Below are 18,025 nucleotides of genomic sequence, written 5' to 3'. Positions count from 1 at the left end.
TTGATTATATCAACCATAATCAAACACCCCAAAATATAAGTAATATGAATAGGATTCCCAATCCTCTAAACATAACAAATCAAACATTATAAATGGCTCGATCTTCGATCCTCAATCCTTGAACATCACACAATACCATGACTATCAATATAGCATTCCCCTAAAGCTTCATCATCACTACGATCATCAACATGTGTACCTCCATCATAATTAACCCTATCATGAGCATCCATAATACTATAAACACCATAGTGGAAAAAGAATTAGTCTCATTCTTGTACCCTACCTCACCGACTATAGCTGCTCCTATAGCCTAATCTATAGCCTCCACTACAGAAAAGTTGGAGTACTCCCGCAATACAACTAAGGAACATGCCTTTCTGCCACACAAGGACAAGGAAACCTCCTTCACCCCTACATAAGGAAGGTTCAATACCCGAATAACCAATACTTATCTGTAGAGAAAATCCAGGATTTACTTGGTACAACAAGTAGACTTATCCTCCACTCTTATGTTCATCAACCACACATGCTTAGGTACACCCCAACACTCACTCATGCTTTAATCTCAACCATAAATCATCCTTGACCCTAACACAGCTGCTAAACCCATTCTATAATTATCATCACACCCTTACAACCTATATTTGCATGGAAAACCCCAAACAACATAACTTTGTTCTCTATTAGCATCAAACCCTCTGTTGGGATAACCCAAAAAAATACATAATACATTCATAGGGAAAACCCATCACAAATATGTATGTTTATATGAATTGTTTAAGTAGATGTTTAATACATATGTATGTTTATATGACTTGTTTATGTTAGCTCACTCTTGCTTGTTGTGGTTGTGGTTTTGACCTACGATGATCGTTTTTATGTGGGAGCAGATGATCGTTTTTATGTGGGAGCAGATGATCATGTAGCTAGTTCGAATGATGTATAACACAACTAGTGGATTGAGAGTTTTGGAGAAATTATGGTTGTTTGAATAAACTATTTTATTTGGAGTTTTATTTTATAATTAAACTGGAATTTATGGTTATTTTTATTGAATTTGAACTTTCTCAATGGTATTATGATTTTAAAAATTTTAAATTTTCACTGATAATCATGGCATCCCAAAATTTGGGGTGTTAGATTTTGGTATCAAAGCTAGATTTTCAAAAAAAATCGCTTGGGGCTTTTGAGGAGTGAGCTCGTCTAGCTTTTGTTGTGTGATTATAATGCATGCATATGTGTGTGACTGTGTGGATTGCATGCGTGTATGTATGAATGTGTGGATTATTGTTGAGTCTCTTGTAAAGAAGTGTAATGTTTCTATTTGTATATGGTTTGGGAATCTATGTGTTAATTATTTTAGAACTGATTTTGTTTTTATTGTGAATCTTTGTAGCGTGATTGTATGATGAGAATATCTGTTGAGTCTTTCTTGATATCCTTAGTTGTGAATAAATTGTGGTTTTTGTTTTATATGATTTAGAATACATTGAGTTTGTTGTGATATTTTTTTGAAATGTTAAAAAATTGTTGTTGTTATTGTATTATGAAAATTTATGTAATTTTTGGGGAAGTATATGAAGTTCTGCTAGTATATGCTTTTGTATGAATGCAATTTTCTAGGACAAATATTCTTTTGAGGACGGGTGAATGTAAGATTTGGAAAAACAAGGGTCGTAGAAATAAAGTAGTCTTGAGACTTTGGTGTTTTTGTTTGATAATTAGTGTTCCTGAGTGTCCATCTTTGTTAGAACATAATTGTTATGTTATTTTCTTCAATTATATTTATATTTTTGCCTATGGACAAAATGGTCTTTTTCACTTTATTAATTAGGTGTAGAAATTAAAATAAGGGTTGAAGAAAGGAAACACATGCAAATTAAATAATATGAAAATTTAATAAAAAGATATTATATAAATCTTTTAGTAGATTTAATTGTTGTTATTTTAAAAAGTGGTTGAGAGAAAGTATGAGATATAATCTTGTTGGGTTTAAAGATTAAAAGAGACATTATTATTAGAAAAAACATTAATGGATATTGTTACATATTTTAAAAGATATCTTGAGATATTGTTAAATATTATTAATAGATAATAATAATAATATATATTATTGATAGACTCATTAAAATATATTAGAATAAAAATATTAAGATATAATATATTATCTAGGAACTTATCAGGATTAATTAAGTTTAAGATAAGTTTATTTTATCTTATCTATATATTTTATTTTAGTTGGTTATTAGTATTCCTTATGGGCTTTTATTATAAATAGAGTACCCTATGTGTATATTCAACACAAGTAAAATTAGTCTCACACATAGTTGTAACTATATTAGACACATCCTATTTAATTAAAAACTATTGCCATTATGAAAAAAAGAGACAAAAACTTTGAGGGTGAGAGTGAGAGTTTGATTTAGTGAAAATTTGTGAGAGCTTAAGGGTGTTGTTGAAGTGCATTATTTATCCCAAGAAAAGTATTAGCGAGAAACCCACGTACAAGGAGCTTACATTCTTGATTTCTTTATTCTTGATTCTTGATTTGTTTCTTTCTTGTTTTCTTTCTTGATTTGTTTGTATATGTACATGATTAATTGAGTTAATTTGGTGTTTATTTTGGTATTATTCTGAATGCATTGATCAATTTATGATGATATTGTATTGGGAACTGACCTTGGTTGTTTTGGTTGGTTGTGATTCTATGAATGATAAGAACAAATATATGTTTGTAAGGGAAGTAACAATGTTTTTCTTCTTGTGAGTAGGTTTTCATAATTGTTTGCATGGATCTAAGATGATTGTTATTGTTATTTGACCTATGTTTTTGGTTGGTCATTATTGCCTATTTTTGTGTGATATGAAAGGCTTTCTTGCATGATTGTGTGAGTATGATAATGATTATGTCTTGTAGGACTAGGGTTTATGTTTGTGGTGCCTAGTGAAGCACCTGGAAGAGTGGTGGGAGTAGCACTGGTACGTGCCCGGTGAAGCTCTCTAAGAATATAGTGGTGAGGAGTGATTACTTGCCTTGTGAAGCTCTTTGAGAATAGAGTGGTGGGGGTGTGTACTCTTCCTGTGAAGCTCCAAGAAAGTTGCGGAAAGTTTATATTTGTCCGGTGAAGCTTTCGGAGAGTGGTGAGAAGATTAAACTTGCCTGGTGAAGCTCTAAAAGAGTGGTAGGAAGTGGTGTACTTGTCAGTGAAGCCTTCTAGGGAGTGGTGGGAAATGTCATTGTGTAACGGTGTGGTAAAGTGTATCGGCCTGGTGAAGCTCTGTAGAGAGTGGTGGGAGGTGACACTTGACCTTATGGGTTCATGCGAGTAATCTGGTAGTGATTCAATATATAGTGAATGGTGTCGACAAATTGGGTATGAGTTTGTGATTGATTGAGTGAGTTGGATGTGACTTGTTTGCTTTGATGAAATAGTTGTAGGGTTATATGTATGCTGCTGACTTTGATTGTTGATATTGTGGTTGTTAATGAGTTATTTTGAGGTGATGTATGTGATGTCATGTGAAGATTTATATAATATGTTGGTGACTTTGATTGTTGATATTGTGGTTATTAATGATTTGTTTTGAGGTGATGTATGTGATGTCATGTGAAGACACATGTAGGTGTATGAAGATATGTATTGTTTAGACTTCTTATTCTAAGTAGATGTTTAATACATATGTATGTTTATATGACTTGTTTTGCTTATCTCACCCTTGCATGTTGTGGTTGTGGTTTCCACCTACGATGATCGTTTTTATACAGGAGTAGATGATCATGCAGTTAGTTCCAATGTTGTATAGCTCAATGAGTAGATTGAGAGAGTTGGGGAATTTATGGTTGTTTGAATAAACTATTTTATTTAGAGTTTTATTTTGTGATTAAATTGGAATTTTGGTTTATTCTTCTTGATTGTGAACACTTATCAAATTTGAATTTTCACAATGGATTATGATTTTAAATATTTTAAATTCCACTCAATTGTGGAATCCCAAAATTTGGGTGTTACATGAAGTGAAAGTAAAGAGAGTAAGATGAATGCCTACTAGCACAAGTTCAATACTAAAGTTGCCTAAGGAGAGATGACTTCAGTACTAAATTCGTCTAGGGGGCACGACTCTAGTACATATTGCTTACGGGGTACACAATTTCACTATGTAAATTTATTCTCAGGGCACTTTCTTGAGTGATCTGGGCACATTTTCATAGTGTAGTTTCTTGTCACTCTTTAAGATTTTTGTGTTCTACACGTAATTGAATCAATTTGATTCTACCATGGAGGTCTAGGTAAATTAGGAAACTAAGAATTGACTTATGAACATGAGTTTCATTAAATTATGAATTTCAAACTTGCTTTGAAGCAAATTTGTGTTAGATATATCACTCCACACTATCTTCTACCTTTACTAATTTCTATCATATACATTCTTTCAAACATAAATCCACCACCATTGTATATATATTTAGGGAAAACGTAGCAATGCATTCCTGGAACTTTGGAGAATGTTCTTCGAGACAATCTAGTGACCAACCATTTATAAGAGATAACATTGCCGAATTTATTGATGATGATGACATTGAAGGCATCCTAGATGACCAAGAAGATGTTGTAGATATATTCACCTAGTCTACTCAACATATTCAAATTAAACTTCTTGAACGTATGCATTTCCTTTCAAAGGAGGAAACAATATTTGTAATTAAAGAGTATCTTATCAACAATGAATATAAGTTTATGGTTGTTGAATCAAATCCTCACATATACATAGCCCGATTCCTACATTATAATAATAGGTGTCAATGGAGTTTAAGGGTAGCCTATAACAAAGTACGTCATTATTGGGAAGTTAAGAAGATCGAAGCATCTCATACTTGTTTCTCAATAATACTTTATGAAGATCATACCAATCTTGATTCAAGCTAAATAGCCTCAGTCATGTTTTATTTTGTGAGGACTAACCTATGAATTCTAATAACATTTTTGATTTCATAAGTCAAAAGTCGTTTCAGGTATTCTATGTATTATAGAAAAGCATGTGTAGCAAAATAAAAAGCACTTGCAATGAAGTGTGGTGATTGGGAAGAATCCTATAATGACCTTGCGAGGTGGTTACAAGTTGTCCAAGACACTAATCCAAGGACAATTTTCCAATGCACCAATATTCTAGTTAATGTTGATGGTGTCACAGAAAAATCTTTCTATAATTTGGAATGAGTTTTCTGGTTGTTCGCACCATGCATTGAAGGCTTCAAATATTGTAAGCCTATTATCCAAGTTGATAGGACTTCTCTAACAAGTAAATATCATGCAATTTTAGTGATTTCAATCGCTCAAGACAAGAATCAAAACCTATTTCCCTTGGCATTTTGTATAATGGAAGGAAAGACAAAGGGGGTTGTGATTTAGTTCTTTTAATTACTCTGAGAAAATGTTACCCCACAACACAATCTTTGCTTAATTGATAGAGGCAATGACATATTGTTTGCCTTACGATCAGAAGAAGTTGGTTGGGAAGTAGATGGTCTGTTTTCCATCTATTGCATACATCATTTGACCTCCGAAGAGAATTCAAAACATGGGTATTATTTTACTCATCTTTTCTACCTAAATATTTTCAAATTTGTCTACGCTCACTCTTATAATATTTCATTTATTACATTGTCACAACTTATGAGGTCAAGCAACTTATTTTTTACAGGAAACTTTTCACATTGCGAGCCCAGTTACCTAAAAGGTATCATGGATTGATAAAATTCCATTATAAAAGTGGTCCCATGCTTTTGATGATGACAAAAGATACAACAACACAATGAGGAATCTTGTTGAATGCATGAACTCAATGCTAAAGAGAGCACGTTTATTACCCATTTGTGCTATAGTAAAAAAAAACATTTGAAAGGATAAAAGCACGGTTGCTTGAATGGGTGTTGAAAGCCAAGTGCATGTTAAGAGTAGGCCATCACTATCCATATGATATTATATTCGTTATTTGAAAATATCAACAACAATCGACTTTTTGTCATGTCCATTGATATGATCGAGAAAATTAAAATTTGATGTGAAAAAGATATCACACTACAAAAAAACTAATATTTAATGAAGATTTATTTGCATGGGCTTTTATCCTAGACAAATTAATTTTCAAAGGTTTTTCAAACCTCCACAGTTAGAGTCACCACAATCTATTTGTGGAGGTTTTTTATGACCCGTAGTATCAAATTTATATTGCAGAGGTTTTTTTTTGGAGGGTTTTAACCCCTTTTATTAGTGATTATTATTTTATGGAGGTTTGAAATTTCCTTTGTTTTCACATATTTTATTGCAAAGTGTTAATTACTCAAACTCCATACTAGTAAATAAACATTTTTTTAACTTGCACATTACGCTTTGGTTTCAAAAAAACTAAAGCGTATCAAAATGTGGTGGCAATGTCGTAGTTTTTGCGAAACTATATGTCGGTTCAATTGGAACAGATGTCTAAGGGGTATATTGCCATGATTTGGTGAGCAACCGAGGCATAAAACCCTGTCACCCTTCTACAAATAAGACTTTTCACCTGACAACTTTTTCGAAATAGTCTTACTGCCTCTACAAATAAGAATTTTTACATAACATCTTTCTCGAAATAGGCCTACTGCCTTGGTTCTCTAACCTAGTGGGGCAAAATGTCCTGCCAAAAGCTGACAACCTCTGTATCTGAACGTTCCAAATCCATTTTGTCAACTTCTACCTCGGTTCCATTTGAACTGATGTCATTGGGCCTTTATGCCTCGGTTTAACCGCGACCGATGCCTATAGTTAGAAATATTTTCAAATTTGCCATTTAGAATTTTATTTAGAATTTTTTTGAAAGGTTTAGGCATCAGTTGTCTTTAGAACCGTGGTAGTAAGCCTCTTCGAAGTTAAAATTCAGAAACCTTCTCACTACCCTTTTATACTTGATCGAACCCTTTCAGTCTCCCCTTCCAGAACCTTCTCACCACCACCATCCTCAACTCGCAAGGTGCAAGATTGTATCTAAGCTCCTCTAGGAGCCTGCCTTGCTCGAGAGGGGTGACATCCGGCTCACGGTGGTCCGACGAGAGAGCCTAAGGGTGTTGATGGAGGTCCGAAAGAGCGTTATGGTCGTGAAGAACCAGTTCTTCGCGGAGAAGCTTCGTTGCAACGGTGCGGTGTCACACTCGGCAAAGATCAACAATTGCGAAGACGTGGAAGTGTATGTGGAAGCTTTAGTTTTGATGCACTGCGAGGATCTCAAGGCCAAGTTGCATTATATGGGCGATAGGGTTCCTAAAGTTTGAGCTTGCTCGAGGTTCCTAAAGTTTTGAGCTTGCTTTGTGTTAACACTTCGGCAAGTGTACCGAATCGTATCAAGTAATAATAATTGGTAAGACCAAGTATCGTTTCTGTAGAGACTTACGGCCTAAACATTCATATGGTTTCTTGATTAATTAGGACTTGTAAACGAAATCATTGTGTTTATATTGCGGAAAATAAATATGAATGCAAGTGTTGATCAATTGGATTGAAAGATGCAAAGGTGATTGATATAAAATATGAAATGATTATGTTGTTGGGGTTTCCGACTTATCCTATCCACTATCATGTATTTATGAATTCATATTCTTCATTAATGTTAATGCCACTTTCTAATTTACCTTAAACTCGATGTCTCGGTGAAGAAAGTCTACTCCTTATTACTAGTTCACAATGTCTTGTATCCCTAGCAATTAATCATGCATTACATTCGCACAGAAGCTTAAAGGCAACCAACCCTCCTATCCTTATGTCTACGTAATATTACTTTTGGGATAATTTCCCCAGTTCTAGATTTTCTCATATATGTCCATAGTGAAAAAATCAATAATCATGCAATTGAATGAGTTAATGAAGTAAAGCATTTTATAATAAGAACCAATTCAATACATGAGTGTTTCAAAAGATTACACCGTTTCCCCAACTACAATGTAGGTTTAGTTCACCATAGGCATGGTGAAACTAGATGAAAATAATAAAAAGAATGAAAGATAAAACCCTAAAAGTTAAAGATCGGAGCTTCCGCATCCAAAATCCACCTCCAAGGGGTGAAAGAAGTGTATTTTTGCCTCTTTCTGTCCAAAGATATGAACCCTAGAACGTCCAAAACCTTAAATAGTTCATTAAAAATACAGAAAAATGGCCCAAGCCCACGTCGTCAGCGCTCAGCGCCCCAAAAGGGTGCTCAACGGTAGCTGCAACACTCTTTTGACCCTCAACGGTGGCGCCCAAGTGTGAAACAGTGCTTTCAAAACCAAACTGGCACTCAGCGGTGGCACCCAAGCGTGAAATAGTGCTTTCAGAACTAAGGTGGCACTCAGCGATGACACCCAGGCGTGAAACAATGGTTCTTCTATGTGCCACTTTTCTAGCCTTTCATGACTCCAACTCCTTGCTACTTCAACTTCTTCATCCAATTCATCTTAATTCCTGTCAAAACAAGGAAAAATAAGCACAAAACCCATTCAACTCTCTTATTCTCAGAACTTAAGCAAAAACATGATTTCAAGCTAGTTTCTAAGTCATAAAGGGTGTTTTTAGTATCAAAATTAAGTATAAAAATAATGGTTTTTCAACTATTATCACAACCCCAAACTTAGAACTTTGCTTGTCCTCAAGCAAACAAGATATAAATAAGGCTTCCACCAATCAATGTAATGGTTCAACACATTCAAAAACTTTTTCTTCCAAGACAAGTAATTGCTCAAATCAGCTTATCAAACAAAATTCAGTCAAGATGTGCACATGCTTTGATTAATAATCACTCATCACGATGTTCACATAATCACATAATATCCAACAGATGTTAACCTCATGAATGATCAATTAACTAAGCACAGATGTAATCATGTATTCATGGAAATCTTCCTCACCAGACAAAGTGTTTCACTCAATCACATAGGCGTATATAGAGGTCACTCCTTCACTCTACTATCCCAATGTCACATAGAACAAAATTGCCTTTCATTTACCACAATCAATCATACTCATAGACAAGTATCTTCACAAGGACTTTCTATGATTTGTAACGTGGTTAGGCTAAGAAGAAACATTGGTTTTTGAAGATCACAAAATCCTTGAGTTAAGAGAGTCATTCATAAATTTATCATTCAAGTTCAATCTCTCTTTGGACAAACCAATCTCACTCATTCCCAACTTTCCCCTTTTTGCATTGAGCTCTTCTTTCTTTACATCTTATTTTCTTTTTCTCTTTTCATACTTGCTCAACACTTAGCTCAATGCTTTTCATTACTTTCCTTTTTAATTCTCCCAATCAACCCCAAACTTGAACCTTTATCAATACGACACAATGATTCTCAACCTAACTCAAGGTAAAGATTTTCACAAAGGATCTGTTTAAGGCTTGAGGTTCAAAAAGGTTAGAACACTTCATGCTCTTTTTCATTTGGGTACAAATCATGCATTGGTTAGGAAAAAGGGTAATCAAAAATGGCCTTGATCATGTGACACACATAAGCAAGTAGTTCAATCATAGAAACCTGCGCAAAATCATTCATGCCTTCAAAAGAATAGCCATCATTCAAATAAATACTCTAGAGTTCAAAACCTCACACAAGCTTAGCATCATAACCACAATCATAACATCATGCATCTGGTCACATAGTTTGTGAACAATCACCTGTATATCATGTTACCAATAAGGAGTATTGGTAAATCTTGAAGAAATTTGTTTTGATGATGCTACAAGAAGTTTTAGTTGCAGAAGATATTAGAATTAGTTAAAAGCAATTTGTAGAAATTAAATGTAGTAGGAAAGTCTTGTAAACCTTGTAAACTTGCATTTTTAACTACAATAATCGATTATGATTAAGCAATAATCGATTATCACAAGTCATACTTGAATAATCGATTATCACTTCATATAATCGATTATCACATTTTTGAAAACCTATAACGGACTTGAATAATCGATTATCACTTACAATAATCGATTATTCATGGCAGTTGGGAGCTGACCTTTGGCACTCAGTGTACTTGGCTATATATTTTGTTTTGGAGAAATTAGAAAGCAACGTTGTTTTTGAACTGAGAAAGCTTAGAACACTGTGTGTCAGAGGAACGTTCTCAGAAAGCTTTTTGTTCATTGTTCCCTTGCTTGGTCTTGTGAAAGGAGAGGCTCGCGTATCGTGTGTCGATAGTCGGAGCAGACTCTCTTCAAGTTAGCAAGGTGCTCTGCCTGGTCTTGTGAAAGGAGAAGCTTGTGAATCGTTGGTCGATTGCTGAAGCGGTTCTCTTCAAGTTGGTAGAGTGGTTCTATTCATTTTTATTGTTCATTATCTTGTAATCTGTTAAACAATTTTTTAGTGAAAAAGGTTAATCACTATTTACAGTGATTAACGACTGGACGTAGAATCTTTTGATTCGAACCAGGATAAAAATTCTGTGTTGTTCTTCTTATTCCCTATACTCATTTTATTGTACGTACATCAACTGTTTGATTAATTTTCTGAAAGAAAATTATTTTTACTAAAAGGACCAAATTAAGTTTAATTGTGATCAAATACGCTTTCCGCTCTCTGAGTGTTAATTCCGCTGCGCTATACTCTTCGAAAAATACCCCCTCCGATACCATCATATCAAGCATCCTGTCCAATATCTCAACATCAATCAATATCAAAGCATCATCAAGCAATACTCATCACACACAACTCAATATCAAACCATCACATCAGATATAGGTTTCAAACTTGAGTTACATGAACACCTATTCTAAAAACTGAAGTGATACGATGTCGTTGAAGCTATCAAATTAATACTACTTTTCAAGGCAACTTCAGTATTGCCTAGTAGTATCCAATAAAGTACATAGGGCTAAAGTAACCCTGAGTCGTCTCCCTACTGTTAACAGTTTAAAATAGAGTTATCTGTGATGTAATTTTGATGCTAAATGCACCCTTTTTGACTTAGAAACTTGCTTTAACTCATGTTTTTGCTTTAGTTTTGTGAATAAGAGAGTTGAGATTATACTTGATGATTTTATCACCAAATTCCCTTGATTTTGTAGGCTATTGGAATGATTTGAAGGAAGAGTTAAAGTACCAAATAGTTGGAATGCAGAAAAGTCAACTAGAAAAGTCAACCGCGAAGCTTGGGCACCCAGGAGGCTTGAGCGACTAGAAATCGTCGTCCACCACTCGGGCGCCCACAAAGGGGCGGCCGAACGGTGTGTGTCGTGGATTAGGCACAATTTTTGCTTTGTTTTGACTCTTTTGGACTAGGCCCTGTTTCTACTATTTTGTGACTCTATTTAAAGGATTCAAGCACTCTAGGTTTAGTATCTTTTGATGGCTTGAGCACATAAACACACTTTTCACCCCTTGGGGGTAGATTTGGAGATGGTGACAACTCTCCTTTTCTCTTTCTAGGGTTTTTCTATCTCTTCCATTCTTTCATTCCATTATAATTCTATTTGTTGATTGACGGATGATGTAACCTTATAAACTCTCATGTATTTGAATTTATTCTTATTTATATGCTTTATTAATTTTTTGTTAGAGAATTCATCTATTTCTAATGCTTGCTCTAGTTAACTCATTTAATGCATGATTTATGAATTGCATGAGTGCCAGGAGGTTCCTTACAATTCAGGTTCTTGTTGAATTCTCCCAAGGGTAATATTTCTCAAGGATGAGGGTATAAGTACTTGGTCCTCTTAAGCTCTTGATCTTCAGACTTAATTCTCTAGGAACGCTAGGAATTGCACGAACTATGAATTAAGGCAAGCTTATTGCGCCAAGGGATTGGGTTCTAAGTACTTTAGTGAATGATGTTAATATTAATGCATAAAAAAGAATTCTTATATCCATGAGAGTAAACTTGGTGAAATCAAACCCCAACAACATATTCATCTTATATTATCAACTTCATCCATTCATTCTTGTGTTTAGCCTCAATTGATCAAATTGCATTCTTGTTTATTTTATTGTATTTGCATTCAAAAACCCCAAAATATGTTCTTTAGAGTCTTAATTAGTTGAGTAATCACATAACTGTTTAGTGCCGTGAGTCCTCTAGGATACGATACTTGGTCTTACCATTTTATATTACTTGTGCGATTTGGTACACTTATCAATCCATCAACAAGTTTTTGGAGCCGTTGTCGGGGACTCACGGTTTAAACTATTCTATTTGTTTGATTCTTAATTAATTTTGGCTTTATTCTATTTTACTTTATTTGATTTGATTTGATTTTATTCTCTTTTATTTTATTTTGTATGTTTAATTTATTTATTTATTGTGCTAACAATATTTTCTAGAGCTTTGTGTCTAGTGCTTGCAGGATGCAATTCGAACAAGAAGTTAACTATATGGACACTCAATTCCACTAAGGTAATATCAACCACTGGTGGGAACCTCACTCAAGCATGGATCAAAGTCACTTTCGGCTTGCTGCCAGACAATTTTATAGAGAACCAGAACAACAATGGCAACAACAACCCCCTATATCAGAAAGATGGGCTAAGATGGATGACACGCTTCAACAATTCATACAGATGTCTGAGTCTCATTATAATGACAATCAGGCGGCATTCAGAAGGATAGGGAGCCAACTTAATTACATAATTCAAAAGCTGGATGATCTTGGGAGTAACATGAAGGCTAACCCTAGAGAGGAATATCAAGCTATTATCACTAAAAGTGTCAAGGTTTTAGATGAGCGAAAAATAGAGAGAAAAGAAGAATAAAGTTTGAGTGAGAAAGAGGAAGATGTAGAGGAAAAGAAAGAAAAAGAAGAGAGTGTGAGAAAAGAAAAAGAGAGGGAAGAAAAAAAAGAGGATGAGAGAAAAATAGAGAGAAAAGAAGAAGAAAGTCTGAGTGAAAAAGAGAAAGATGAAGAGAGAAAAGAAAAAGAAAAGATTGAGAGAGAAAAGAAAAAAATTGAGAAAAATCCTTTGTACCCTAAGGAGTGTTCCAAAAAGGAAAAAGAGAGGGAAGAAAAGAAAAAGGGAGAGAAGGAGGATGAGAGAAAAAAGAATATGAAAAACCCCTTCCTCAACCAAAGAATTATCATAAGAAGGAAAAAGAAAAACAGTTTGAACTCTTCATGGAAATCTTCAAGAAATTGGAGGTTAAAATTCCTAGGATTGGGGCACTGCAACAGTTTCCTGGTTATATTAAATTCCTAAAAAAATTCAACAAAAAGAAAAAATATCCAGAAAAGGGAACAATTGGAGTCACAGGACAATTACAGTGGGCCAAGCCATTTCTTTTTATCTTTCTATTTTTTAATTTATTTTTTATTTCTTTTATCTTTTCATCTTTTTATCTTTTTATCTTTTTTTCTTTTTATCTTTTTATTTTTTTTATCTTTTTATCTTTTCAATTTTTTTATCTTTTTATCTTTTAGATTTTTTTTATCTTTTTATCTTTTCAATTTTTTGTTATCTTTTTATCTTTTATTTTTTATATCTTTCTATCTTTTCATCTTTTTATCTTTCTATCTTTCTATCTTTTAATCTTTTAATCTTTTTATTTTTTAATTTTTTATCTTTATCTTTTTATTTTTATCTTTATCTTTTTTTATTTTTTTTTATCTTTTTATCTTTTTATCTTTTTATCCTTTTTATCTTTTTATCTTTTTATCTTTCTATCTTTTATCTTTTTATCTTTTTATCTTTTCATCTTTTTATTTTTTTTTATCTTTTTATTTCTTTTACATTTATCTTTTTATTTTTTTATCTTTATCTTTTTAATTTTATTTATTTATTTTTTATCTTTTTATTTTTTCTTTTTAACTTTTTGTTTATCTTTTAGTGCTAATTGGGTGCTCTAGTGCAGTGTTCTTTAGTGTTTGTAGGATAAAATTTGAAAATTTGTACTAGGAGCACAATATCATCAAAAGAAGAAGGAGGAAGAAGATCGCAGGGTGCACCTAGACGCCCCATTAAGGGCGCTGAGTGCCGGCCTTCAAGTGCTATGTTCATCAAGACTCTGTGCATGAAGTGGTTAAAGATGTCAAAGATAGTGAACAAGTAGATGTTGCAGACAAGTTGATATGATAAAAGCAAAAGGAACACTAACATCATAGGTGCAGATTGTGCTTAATGGTGTCAGACTCGTGATGTTAAACAAGCGCTTATTGGGAGGCAACCCAATTTCTGATTTTTTTTAAGTGATTATTTGTGTGCTCTGGATTTGATTTTGCTTTGCAAGAATGACAACATCTACTGATGGATGCTTCTACAACATCTACTGATGGATGTTGCTATGATGAGGATGATGAATGACAGCATCTACTGATAGATGTTGTTATGGAAGAGGACGTTGACTAGACATCTACTAATGGATGTTACTGACAACATTTACTGATGGATGCTATGATGATGAAGATGGTATCAAGCTAGTGACGTTAAAGAAGCGCTTACTGGGAGGCAACCCAGCTTTCTAAACCTTTCTTTTTAATCTTTTGTTTTGTTATTTGTTTTCTTTTTAATTAATTGTTTTCTAAACCTGTGTGCCATTGTTAATTTCATAAATATCTCTATTAACTCAAGGATTTTGCATTCCTGAAAAACCATGTTTCTTCTTAGCCCAACCAAGTTACAAGCCAAGAAAAGCCCTTGTGATGAAAACCTGCTTGTGAGTATGTTTGATTTTGATTAAATGAAAGGAAAAAATAATTTGTGTGACATTGTGATAGCAGAGTGAAAGAAACACCAACACCTCACTATACACCTGTGAGTTGAGTGATACACTTTTGAGTGCTTGAGTGATACACTTTTGAGTGCTTGAGTGAAACACTTTCCTTGGTGAGGAGTAGTTCTTTGAATTTCTGATTACATCTTTGCTTGGTTGATTAATCATTCTAAAGGATAGCATTTGTTGAAGTATATGAGCATCACATTGATTTTGATTGGAATAAGGCATTCGTACATCTTCACTAACATCTGTATGCTGAGTTGATAAAAGTGATCTCTTGTCCTGGAAGAAAAAGTTTTTGAAAAGTGTTGAGTCATTGTAGGGATTGTTTCGAAAAGCTATGTTACATTCTGTTTTGCTTGAGGACAAGCAAAGTTCTAAGTTTGGGGTTGTGATAACGGTTGAAAAAAGGTTATTTGTGATGTAATTTTGATACCAAAAGCACCCTTTTCTGCTTAGAAACTTGCTTGGAATCATGTTTTTTCTTTAGTTTTGTGAATAAGAGAGTTGAGGCTATACTTGATGATTTTATCACTAAATTCCCTAGATTTTGTAGGCTATTGGAATGATTTGAAGGAAGAGTTAGAAGTACCAAATAGTTGGAATGCAAAAAAGTCAACCAGAGTGCAAAAAAGTCAACCATAATGTAGTTTGCAAGGCTAGGGCACCCGATTTGGAGGCTTGAGCGCTAGAAATCGACGTCCACCACCCGGGCGCCCTAAATGGGGCACCCGAGCGTCGTGCGTCGCAGATCCGACCCATTTTTGCTCTGTTTCGATTCTTTTGGATTGGGCCATGTTTCTACTCTTTACCTACTTTATTTAACGGACCCAGGCGCTCTAGGTTTGGTATCTCTGGCTAGAGCAACACAACAGCACACTCCTAGAGGCAGAAGCTTCCTCTTCTACTCTTAGGATTTTACTATCTCATGCTTTTCCATTGTACATCTAGTTTCTCCATGTCTATAGGGAACTAAACTCTATTTGTTGTTGGAGAATGATGTAACCTTGTGAACTCTCATGTATTTGAATTGATTCTTAATCATATATGCTTTATTCCTTAATTGTTAGGGAATTCATTTGTTTTAATGCTTGCTCTATTTAACTCATTTAGTTGCATGATTTATGAATTGCATGAGTGCCGGGAGGGTCCTTAAAATTTAGGTTCTTGTTGAATTCTCCCGAGGGTAATATTTCTCAGGGATGAGGGTATGAGTACTTGGTCGTCTTAAGCTCTTTATATTCAGACTTAATTTTCTAGGAAAGCTAGGAATTGCACGAACTAGGAATTAAGGCAGGCTTATTGCGCCAAGGGATTGGGTTCTAAGTACTTTAGTGAGTGACGTTAACATTAATGCATAAAGAGGAATTCTTACATGAGAGGGAACTTGGTGAAATCTAACCACAACAACATATTCATCTCATATTAAACAACATTCGTTCATCTTTGTAATACTCTACTATTGATCAATTTGCATTCATATTTAATTTTATGTTTTTGCATCGCAAACCAATGATCTCGTTTATTTTAAGTTTATCTTTGTTCCCAATCAAACTCATCAACAAGCTACACACTTTGCTACCTCAAACAGTCTCCAGGTATTGGCCTTCTCTTTTCTACATCCATCGCTTATCAACTAAAGGCCTATAGTGACTCATACTGGGCCTCATGTCCTATTACTAGAAAATTTATCACAGATTTTGTATATAACTTGGGAATTTTTTGATCTCTTGGAATTAAAACAAACAACAAACCATATCTAGAAGTTCCTTCAAAGATGAATATTGTGATCTTACCTTCACAACAAGTGAATTCCAATGGTTAAACTACATTCTGCAAGATATTCATGTCTCCTTCACTCAACTTGCCTTGTTATATTGTGAAAACCAATATGCCTTTAGATCAGATCCAATGAAGTTTTTGACGAATGCACCAAGCATATTGAAATGGACATCCACCTTGTTTGTGACAAAGTTGCTCTTGACTTCATCAAGCTTCTTCCTATCTCTTCCAATCATCAAATTACCAACATCCTTACCAAACCATTCCAAGGTCAGAATGAAAGACATCTATTTCCAACTTGAGAAGAAACGAAACTGAACTTGCAGAACAAACATCCTAAGTTTGATGAGCTTCTCTTTTTCGATTTTCTTTATTGTGTTTCTTCCTATAAACAATCTTTTATCGTAATTTCCCATTTTTGAATAATCAGAAAAAGAGAAGTATTGTTTCTCTTCTACTTTCTCTCTTTGAAGTTTTTTCTCCCTTTGCTTTAGAACATGCATCAATGCTATTCTAATACTTAATTAAGAATAGTAGTTAACTTATTATTATTCCACTGTGTAAACAAAGATGATTAAATATGTTCACGTAAGAACACTCTTTTTCTTTTGAAAACTCGCGTAAGAACGCTCACCACAAAAATAATTAATTTTAAGAGGGGTTATTTTCCGGCGGTTTTAGAAACCCCGAATAATTCCTGGCGGTTTATGTGTAAAACCGCAGATATCTTTTTTTTTATTATTTTTTTTAAACTTTCTAGCGGTTAGTAATAAAAACCACCCCTAAAATATATTTTTTTTTTAATTTTATAATTCTTACTACCCATATCCCCTACCCCGCCTTCGTTCATTCCTTCTATTCTAATTTTATAATACTTACTACCTTCTTCTTTGGCTTAGCTTCATGTTCGTCTTCTCATGCGAGGTGGACCGTCGAGGTGGAAGAATCGAGGTGGAGGCATCGAGGTGGAGCCGTCGAGGCATTTGTGGGTTGAGCGAGTTCGAGGTGCTCTGGCGCGCTCCTACACTGACCGTCAAGGTAAGACTGTGTTTGATCTTGGTTCTCCGGTTTTGGCTCTCTTGTTCTTTGTTCGACCTATTGACGTTCGATGTTTTTGTTGTAACTCAAAACATTTTGTCTCTGGTTTGGTCTAACACTTTAATAACAATTTTTGAAACATTGAACTCCATAATCTAACAAGGCTTGCGTATGTAGAAGTGATTTACAATGTGGTCTATAACCATATAACGGTATCTAGGTTCTTCTAAATTGCAAAGCATCTGTTGATTTTGTAACATCACTATGGCTAGAATCCGAGGACTTCTCTCTTTCTTTCAACTCGCTTTGTGATTTGTCTTCCACTGGTTTTTCATCTTTCATTTCTAGTGAATTAATGACCTTATCTTTGTGGTTTTTCATTTCTGAGATGGCTAAGACAGGTAGACTAGGATGGACTTGCTTTGATACCAACTTAATGTTAAACAAAGGGAAAAATATGTTTTTCAGGGGATAATTCACACCCTTCCTCTACGCATGTATAT

The sequence above is a fragment of the Vigna umbellata genome, chromosome 11, assembly GCF_029865625.1.
Source record: "Vigna umbellata cultivar VRB3 chromosome 11, Vumbellata_1.0, whole genome shotgun sequence".
Lineage (NCBI taxonomy): Eukaryota > Viridiplantae > Streptophyta > Magnoliopsida > Fabales > Fabaceae > Vigna > Vigna umbellata.
Note: the sequence above shows the minus strand (reverse complement) of the source record.